General features: G+C 49.7%; 1 pseudogene; it reads left to right on the forward strand.

The window, feature by feature from the left end:
- The first annotated feature begins 4,230 nt into the window (after positions 1 to 4,230).
- LOC144167892 (uncharacterized) lies at positions 4,231 to 5,384 on the forward strand (annotated as a pseudogene).
- Positions 5,385 to 9,898: the final 4,514 nt, after the last annotated feature.

Consider the following 9,898-nt stretch of genomic DNA (forward strand, 5'->3'; position numbering starts at 1 on the left):
GACATGTCGTAGACACTCGAGTCACGACCCGGGGGTTAAAAAGAAGGTCCCCTTCACCCCGATTAGTCCGAATGGCGCTGGCTACCACCCCCAAGCACAGGAAACAAACATACCTAACATAAATACCCCAGAAAGTGAATGGGAAAATCGCCCCGCCGGTAGCGTAGTGGTTATCGCACCAGACCGGTTTCTGGAGGTCGTGGGTTCGGATCCCACCTGGCGGGCATTTTTTCTTCACTTTCTTTCTTTCTTTCCAAATTCTTAATCTGTTTCAATGATCTACCACATCCTCCCCTTTGCTTTCCGAGGTTTTCTCGACTGCCAACCCTTATTTCTGTGTTATTTTCAACGAGCCCCTCATTTCCTATTCTGATTCGCTACATGCATAGCGAGGGCCTCTGTTCTGGCAGTCTTGTTGCCAAAGGGAGCTTAAGAGGGTTCAAAGCTGGTCGACCACTCTGGACATGTCGTAGACACTCGAGTCACGACCCGGGGGTTAAAAAGAAGGTCCCCTTCACCCCGATTAGTCCGAATGGCGCTGGCTACCACCCCCAAGCACAGGAAACAAACATACCTAACATAAATACCCCAGAAAGTGAATGGGAAAATCGCCCCGCCGGTAGCGTAGTGGTTATCGCACCAGACCGGTTTCTGGAGGTCGTGGGTTCGGATCCCACCTGGCGGGCATTTTTTCTTCACTTTCTTTCTTTCTTTCCAAATTCTTAATCTGTTTCAATGATCTACCACATCCTCCCCTTTGCTTTCCGAGGTTTTCTCGACTGCCAACCCTTATTTCTGTGTTATTTTCAACGAGCCCCTCATTTCCTATTCTGATTCGCTACATGCATAGCGAGGGCCTCTGTTCTGGCAGTCTTGTTGCCAAAGGGAGCTTAAGAGGGTTCAAAGCTGGTCGACCACTCTGGACATGTCGTAGACACTCGAGTCACGACCCGGGGGTTAAAAAGAAGGTCCCCTTCACCCCGATTAGTCCGAATGGCGCTGGCTACCACCCCCAAGCACAGGAAACAAACATACCTAACATAAATACCCCAGAAAGTGAATGGGAAAATCGCCCCGCCGGTAGCGTAGTGGTTATCGCACCAGACCGGTTTCTGGAGGTCGTGGGTTCGGATCCCACCTGGCGGGCATTTTTTCTTCACTTTCTTTCTTTCTTTCCAAATTCTTAATCTGTTTCAATGATCTACCACATCCTCCCCTTTGCTTTCCGAGGTTTTCTCGACTGCCAACCCTTATTTCTGTGTTATTTTCAACGAGCCCCTCATTTCCTATTCTGATTCGCTACATGCATAGCGAGGGCCTCTGTTCTGGCAGTCTTGTTGCCAAAGGGAGCTTAAGAGGGTTCAAAGCTGGTCGACCACTCTGGACATGTCGTAGACACTCGAGTCACGACCCGGGGGTTAAAAAGAAGGTCCCCTTCACCCCGATTAGTCCGAATGGCGCTGGCTACCACCCCCAAGCACAGGAAACAAACATACCTAACATAAATACCCCAGAAAGTGAATGGGAAAATCGCCCCGCCGGTAGCGTAGTGGTTATCGCACCAGACCGGTTTCTGGAGGTCGTGGGTTCGGATCCCACCTGGCGGGCATTTTTTCTTCACTTTCTTTCTTTCTTTCCAAATTCTTAATCTGTTTCAATGATCTACCACATCCTCCCCTTTGCTTTCCGAGGTTTTCTCGACTGCCAACCCTTATTTCTGTGTTATATATATATATATATATATATTATATATATATATATATAGCGAGAACCGATGCCCTCGCTAAGCTTTCGCACGATAATAGGGTTTGGAAATGAGGGGCTCGTTAGAAAATACAGAAAGAAATGCCGGCAGTCTACAACGCCAAAGAAGGCATAGGGGAATGGTTAGAATATTTTTTACCATTAGTGACGTTACATTGTTATTTTTTTTAATAATTACGTGTGAAAGAAAGAAAGAAAAACACGCGCCCAGAGTGGGGACCGAACCCACGCCTTTCGATTAGATCTCGAATGCCTTACCAATTCGGCTATCTGGGCGGCTGTGTTCTCCTTCACTTTCTGGGGTATTAATATTTACTACAACGGTATCTGACACTTGAGGGTGGTAGCAGCACCTAGACTAGACCTAGAGGGTGGTAGCAGTACCTAGACAGGCAGCAGTACCTAGACTATAAAAGCCATCACCCGAGACACTGCAAGCAAGGGATCTTTGTAGGACAATCCACCAGGCTTAGAAGAGTATGCAGTGATGACAGTGACTACGTAGAGCACCTAGACGAACTCAAGGCCACCCTTATGAACAGGAACCACCCCAAAAGGTCGCTCGATCAGGCGTACCAACGTGCATCTAATCTCAAAAGGGATGACGTGCTCAACAAACAGCGACAAAACGAAAGCGCCAGGCCGCCTGCCCTAATAACTAAATTTTCAAACGCCCTCCCAAACGTAAACAATATACTGCGCAAGTACTACTCCATTTTAGCCACTAACTACCGACTTAGAAAGACTTTCCCGGAAGCCCCAAGGGTTACCTACCGGAGAAACAGGAATCTAAAAGATATTTTAGTGCATGCTAAAACAGGGCCTTCAAATCAACCAGTCGTAGCCAGCTGCTCCCGCCCCACATGCAAGACTTGCAGGCACCTGCACACCGACTGCATTGTAAAAAGCACAGCCACTAATTATGTCCACAAGATTAATGCAAGTTTTATGTGCACTTCATCCAACATTGTGTATATGTTGGAATGCTCAATGTGCCACAAACAGTATATAGGTGAAACGAGTCAACCTATGAGCCTACGTCTTAACGGTCACCGGGCAGATACTCTTAGCAAATCCTCCATAGCTGTAGCGCAGCATTTCAACCAACCAGGACACAATTTTGATGACCTTAAGTTGTATATACTTCAGCCAAACTTCAGGTCTCCTAGGGACAGGAAATACCGAGAATACTATTTAATTCACAAATTCAACTCCATGGAACCTACTAGAATTAATGCGTCTAGGGGAAACTTGGGAACGTTGCGATATTCACCGGGAATACCGAAATAGGCAATGGCTTGCATATACCTTATCCAAAGACTATTAAAGACTATTACCGCTCCCTCTGGTCCTTACCTGGTCACCTAATTCCATTTTTTTCATTCCTTAGCGTCTAGCTGAATACTCGCCCGCATCCCTCCAACCTTTGCTTTTGGAATTCCATTTTATTTTTTTTCTCTCTTTTTTTTTACTCCGCATGGTCTTGTGCCCCGTACGTCACTCTAACTTTATCTTTTCGTTTTTGAGTTTCACGACAGGCCTGTTCCAGGAATGTTGCCGCGGGTGACACGTGCCATTTCAGTTGCCAGGTCATTGCTTTTTTCTTGTGTGTGGGTTTGTGTGGTTTCACTCGCTGTTTTTTTCTGTTTTTTTCTTTTTCCTTGACCTTGTTATTTCCCCCCTTCTCTATCCTTTCTTTTGACCTGAGGCTTGCAGACAGTTTCTGATAAGGACACCCCTCTCATCGCCTGGTCTGCTTCCGGCGGTTCTGAGAACCTTTCCGTATGCCCCGCGGCGGGTCAACAAACACCCTCTCATCATTTCTTTCCAAAAATTCCCCGAACACCAACCACCGGCTGACTTCCCTGTGACCTACTTCGTGGCTTAAACTATACAACCTTCTTTGCCCCTCAATATCTCCCCCGACATAATCCCAAACCAATCTGCTGTCTCCATTTCACTTCCTTCTTTCGTTCTCCCCTCTCACCTGGGGACCTACCCCTATATAAAGCGTGCCAGTGAGGCGAGATATTGCCATGACGAAAGCAAGTCTCTTTGCTGAAACGTTGGTAACAATCGTGCTTGTACCTTGTTCATAGTTTTCTTGTGTTCTCTACCATCTTCAAAAGTTCAACTGCTCCCTATATGTATATATATATATATATATATATATATTGTTACACAAAATGTCAGGACTGCTTCACTGTACGGGCAAATCCTCCCCGCCAGCTGCACGGCCGATGAAGAAGGGAACGAAGCGCTTCTTTCGGGCGGAATAGATGTTGGCTGCACGCTCTCCGGTGAACCACCGCCATTACTGTGAATAAACCCCATTTCGCCTCTTACTCGCCTGCTTATCCCCGTAACAGTCTTGGAGGAGGAGCGGGGTAATCCCAGCGGACAACGGCGTCACTGGATCTTCGTCGAAGCCGTCGCGTAGCTGGCCTCTCGCCCGTCCGTGAAGACATGGCCCCTCCGACTCAAGGCAACTCTTCGGTGACACCTCCCAACGGCTGGCAGCAGCCACGAGAGCCGCGGAAGTTTGAAGGGAAACCCGAAGAAGATGTCGACGAATGGCTCACCCATTACGAACGAGTGAGCAAGTACAACCGCTGGAACGCTGCGGACCGGCTTGCGAACGTCGTTTTCTCCTTGGACAAGACAGCGTTGACGTGGTTTGAAAACCACGAGGAAAAGTTGACCACATGGGACGGATGCGTCGAAGAAATCAGGAAGGTCTTTGGTGATTCGGAAGCGAAAAAGAAGAAGGCCGAGCAGACACTCCTTCAGAGAGCGCAAGTTCCTGGGGAAACATGCACGACCTACATTAGAGGAGATACTGAAGTTGTGCCGGGTCGTCGACGCTAAGATGCCGGAGGACGACAAAGTTGGGCATATACTTAAGGGCATTGCGGAAGACGTTTTTAATTTTCTCATCAGTAAGGACAACCTGAACACCATCTCTGACGTAATCCAACACTGTCGCAGGTTTGAAGCGCTCAAGATGCATCGGATAACGCCAAAGTTTGGTCGACTACCCAACGTCACAACGGTCGCCAGCGTGGACGTCAACTCGTCTGTCGACCTTGCGTCGACCATACGGCAAATAGTCCGTGAAGAGCTGCTCCGACACAGTGACGTTGCCCGGCCCTGGACCCCATCTCACAACAGCGACTTACGGCACGAGGCACCTCCGAGGCACGTGGAATCGTTACGACCATCTGTCAACGTGGCCGACTTCGTTGACGACCGGCGAGGTGACATGTATACTAGCCCGACACGAGATCGCAACTATCAATCACGAGGCCGTTTCCATCGTCCACAGGACGCCTACCACCCGGACGACTATCGGCGTACAAGCCCTTCCAGACGCCAATTCCCATCCGGGCGGTTCGACTCTCCTCGCGAGCCACCTGTTTGTTACCGATGTGGGATCGCCGGTCATATCTCGCGGTTTTGCCGGCGTCGCAGCCCTGGATCAAGCGCGGGCCCGCGGTTTACCTGGCCTAGGGGTAGTAATTATAACCCTAACCGTTGGTCGCGACCATTTCCACCCACTGGCAACAACCAGCATCTTAATGGTCCCCGCAACGGCTCTCCCGCCTCCGACAGGAGTTTGACGCCACCACCCCTACGCCAACGCCAATCCCCGTCGCCTCGGCGGCGCCCCTTGTCCCCGCCGCCGGGAAACTAGCCGGCGCGGCCGATGGGGGTGAGGTAGCCGGACAGTCTCTAGGAAACATACCTCTGCCCGTCTTTATGGTCAAGAACAAAGTGGAAGTGTTTATTGATGGTGTACAGACGATGGCTTTAGTTGACACTGGAGCAACAGTTTTCGTTATGAGTAGGGTTTTTAAGGACCGTATTGGGCCTAAAGTGATGTTCAGCTGGGACCGTGGTGCCATATTTCGAGGTGTTGGGGGCGAGTCATTACGCCCCATCGGTATTTGTGCGGTTGGCGTTTTCCTAGCCGGCAAACACTTACAGGCTGAATTTGCAGTGCTTCCGAGGTCCACACATGATGTTATTCTCGGTATCGACTTCCTCCGTGAATGTGGCGCTATGGTGGACTGTGCGACGAGCGAGCTCTCCATAAACAGCATGTTCCATTCAGCACTCGCGGAGGAGCCTTCTCTCTGCGAAGAACGCGTTCTGGTTGTATCCGAAGACACGCTTCTGCCCGCCCGCTCAGCGTCTCTTGTTCCCGTATTGGCCCGCGGTGCTGGTGAGCCTACCTTTTGCGCTATAGCTGAGCCCATTGCATCAAACTGCATCAAGAAAGATGTTTTGTTACCGCATTGTTTGATTTCGGTAAACGGTAGGCGCAGTCTTCTATGGGCCGTGAACTGCTCAGCGGCTGGTACAGTTTTGCCGCGGGGAATGAAACTAGCGGCGTTTGAAAAAGATGTGAGAGTATCCCTGGTAGCAGTGACCGAACAAAATTGTGATTCTGGTGGGAGCTCGGCTACCCTCGACGGACCATTCCTGCAAATGATAAACAAGGGTCTTTCTTCTACCGAGAAGGAGGCACTAGCTCGTGTACTCTGCAGACATGCATCGGTGTTTGCCTTCTCGCAAAGAGACGCCAAGATCGACATTCCGTCGTGCCGCTCGCGACACACCATCGATACTGGAACCTCCCGGCCAGTGCGACAGAAGCCTTACCGGGTTTCTCCGAGCGAGAAAAGGATTATTGCCGACCAGGTCAACGAAATGCTCCAAAAGGGTGTTGTGCAGGAATCAGCCAGTCCGTCGGCAGCACCGGTGATTCTTGTAAAGAAGAAGGATGGCTCTTGGCGATTTTGTGTTGACTACAGGCGCCTGAACGCAATCACAAAGAAGGACGTCTACCCACTACCACGAATAGACGACGTCATCGACTGCCTGCACTCTGCTTCGTATTTTTCGTCAGTCCACCTAAGATCTGGTTACTGGCAAATTCCGATGGATCCAGACCACAAAGAGAAAACGGCTTTTGTTACCCCCGACGGACTCTTCGAATTCAACGTCATGCCGTTCGGCCTCTGTAATGCTCCTGCTACATTTGAGAGGTTCATGGACACAATTCTGCGAGGCTTGAAGTGGGAGATTTGCTTGTGCTACCTCGACGATGTGGTAATTTTCGGCCGTACTTTTGAAGAGCATAACACACGCCTTGACACTGTCCTGAACTGCCTAGGAAAGGCCGGTCTTGTGTTGAATTCGAAAAAGTGCCACTTCGGTGAGCGCCAAGCACTAGTTTTTGGCCACCTAGTTGACAAACATGGCGTTAGACCTGACCCGGAGAAGATCGCAGCCGTCAGCCATTTCAAGCCGCCCCAGTCTGTGCGTGACCTTCGAAGTTTCTTGGGGCTATGCTCCTATTTCCGCCGGTTCGTGCCTAAATTTGCAGAGCTGGCTGCTTCTCTGTCCTATCTTTTGCGCAAGAATATGCCTTTCAACTGGACGCCAGAGTGCGAAGACTCATTTTCCCAACTTAAGTTTTTGCTCATTTCTGGCCCGATACTTCGCCACTTCAACCCATCGGCTTCGACGGAAGTGCATACTGATGCCAGCAGCATCGGCCTCGGAGCAGTACTCGTGCAGAGGCATCACGGGGCCCAATATGTCATCGCCTATGCCAGCCGCACACTCAGCAAGTCAGAAAGAAACTATACTGTGACCGAGCAGGAATGTTTGGCGGTTATCTTCGCTGTGCAGAAGTTTCGCCCTTACATTTACGGACGTCCTTTTACGATTGTCACGGATCATCATTCTCTGTGTTGGTTGGTTGGACTACGTGATCCATCCGGGCGACTCGCCCGCTGGTCTCTCATACTCCAAGAATACGACTTCGTTATATCCTACAAAAGCGGCCGCCGTCACACCGACGCTGTTTGCTTTCCCGGCTACCACTTTCCACGACTGCGTGCGACGCGGACAATTTCGACGACTACCTCGCGCCACTATCTGAGGAATTTCCCAACGTTGAAACCTTTCGACGAGAGCAACAGAACGATCCCAAGCTGGCCCCTTTCTTCGCCGGCGCTCGTGCATCCGCCCCTTCTAATCGCTTTTCTCTTCGGGAGGGCCTGCTTTACAAGGCAAACTATGGAGCATCTGGTGCGCGGTTTCTTTTGGTTGTACCAAAGAGTCTGCGCTCTTGCGTACTGCGCGCTATGGACGATGATTTGATGTCTGGACACCTTGGTTACGCTAGGACATTACACCGCGCCCAAGAGCGCTTTTACTGGCCCAACATGCGGCGCACGACTGAAAAATACGTCGCCACCTGTACAGAATGCCAGCGTCACAAGCGTCCTGCCGCCATACCTGCCGGTCTTCTTCTTTCTGTGCAACCACCCACTGCTCCTTTCGAGCAGGTTGGGGTTGACCTTGTAGGCCCACTTCCACGAACGCCTGGCGGCAACCGCTGGATTATCGTGTGTGTTGACCATCTGACGCGTTATGCGGAAACCGCAGCTGTTCCAACTGCTTCAGGAACCTTTGTGTCTGTATTCCTGCTGCATGACCTTATTCTTCGACACGACGCCCCTCGTGTGCTTATCAGTGATCGTGGCCGCCAATTTATTGCGGATGTTGTGGAGGAATTACTTCGGCTTTGTACTTCGCAGTTCCGGCATGCTACCCCGTACCATCCACAGACGAATGGATTGGTGGAACGCACGAATCGCACACTCATCAACATGATCTTGATGTACATCTCCTCCGACCATAGAAACTGGGATAAAATACAACCATTCATCACCTACGCTTACAACACCGCCCAGCACGAAACCACCGGCTACAGTCCCTTCTACCTCGTCTACGCCCGCTCAGCTAGGACGCCTATCGACACCATTCTACCATTTTCCTTGCACAACGAGGCATCCATTGCCAAAACCCTTTGCCTGGCTGAAGAATCCCGCCAATTAGCCCGTCTACGTACACTGTCCTCGCAGCGCCGTTCTAAGGACCGATACGACGCTCGCCACCGCAGTATTGCATTTTGTAAAGGTGATCTGGTGTTGCTATGGACACCGTTAAGGAAACGCGGTTTGTGTACCAAGTTTTTGTCCCGTTACACTGGCCCATTTGTTGTTGTGGATCGTGTCAGTGATGTCACCTACGTCATTTCCCGTCTCACTGCGACCGGACGCCGGGCAAGCAAGACTCAGCTTGTACATGTTGCACGCCTTAAAACATACAACCCGCGCGCTGTTGAATGACTCTCCCAGGGGGTTTCGTCTGCAGAGGGGGAAATGTTACACAAAATGTCAGGACTGCTTCACTGTACGGGCAAATCCTCCCCGCCAGCTGCACGGCCGATGAAGAAGGGAACGAAGCGCTTCTTTCAGGCGGAATCGATGTTGGCTGCACGCTCTCCGGTGAACCACCGCCATTACTGTGAATAAACCCCATTTCGCCTCTTACTCGCCTGCTTATCCCCGTAACAGTCTATATATATATATATATATATATATATATATATATATATATATATATATATATATATATATATACATATATATATATATATATATATATATATATATATATATATATATATATATATACATATATATACATATATATATATATATATATATATACATATCAAGGTTGCAGTCGTCATTGCCAGTGCTATTCGGCTTTTTTTTTTTTGAAATATTTAATAGGGCCGAATGACGTGTGCTTGTCACGTTTCTTTTGATTCATTGATAAATAAGCGAAAATATAAGTCGAGAAAAAATCCGCCGTTTTCCGGGAGCGGGACTCGAACCCACATCTCCGCATAACCGGTGCGGTGCGTTAGCCATTACGCTATCCCCACAGCGGCTTCTCTCTCGACTTTAAAGCGGGGGTTTATATTTACAAGAGCTCTGAGGCCGGTCAACTAGCGCCGCCCCTCGACTACCGCGGGAGACGTAGAACGTCTTCTTTCCCAGCGGCCGCCACGTAGAACGTGGTCGGAGGTTGGGGTTAGCAATTGGCATATCCGAACTGCTGGAGCCAGTGCCTCGTAATGCATGTAGCAGAACAGAGAGATACGGGACGAGGGACTCGGTAAAGATACATATCAAGGTTGCAGTCGTCATTGCCAGTGCTATTCGGCTTTTTTTTTTTTTTTGAAATATTTAATAGGGCCGAATGA

The sequence above is a fragment of the Haemaphysalis longicornis genome, unplaced genomic scaffold (genome assembly GCF_048455015.1).
Source record: "Haemaphysalis longicornis isolate Haplotype H1 unplaced genomic scaffold, Haemaphysalis longicornis Haplotype H1 scaffold_2, whole genome shotgun sequence".
Taxonomy (NCBI): Eukaryota; Metazoa; Arthropoda; class Arachnida; order Ixodida; family Ixodidae; genus Haemaphysalis; species Haemaphysalis longicornis.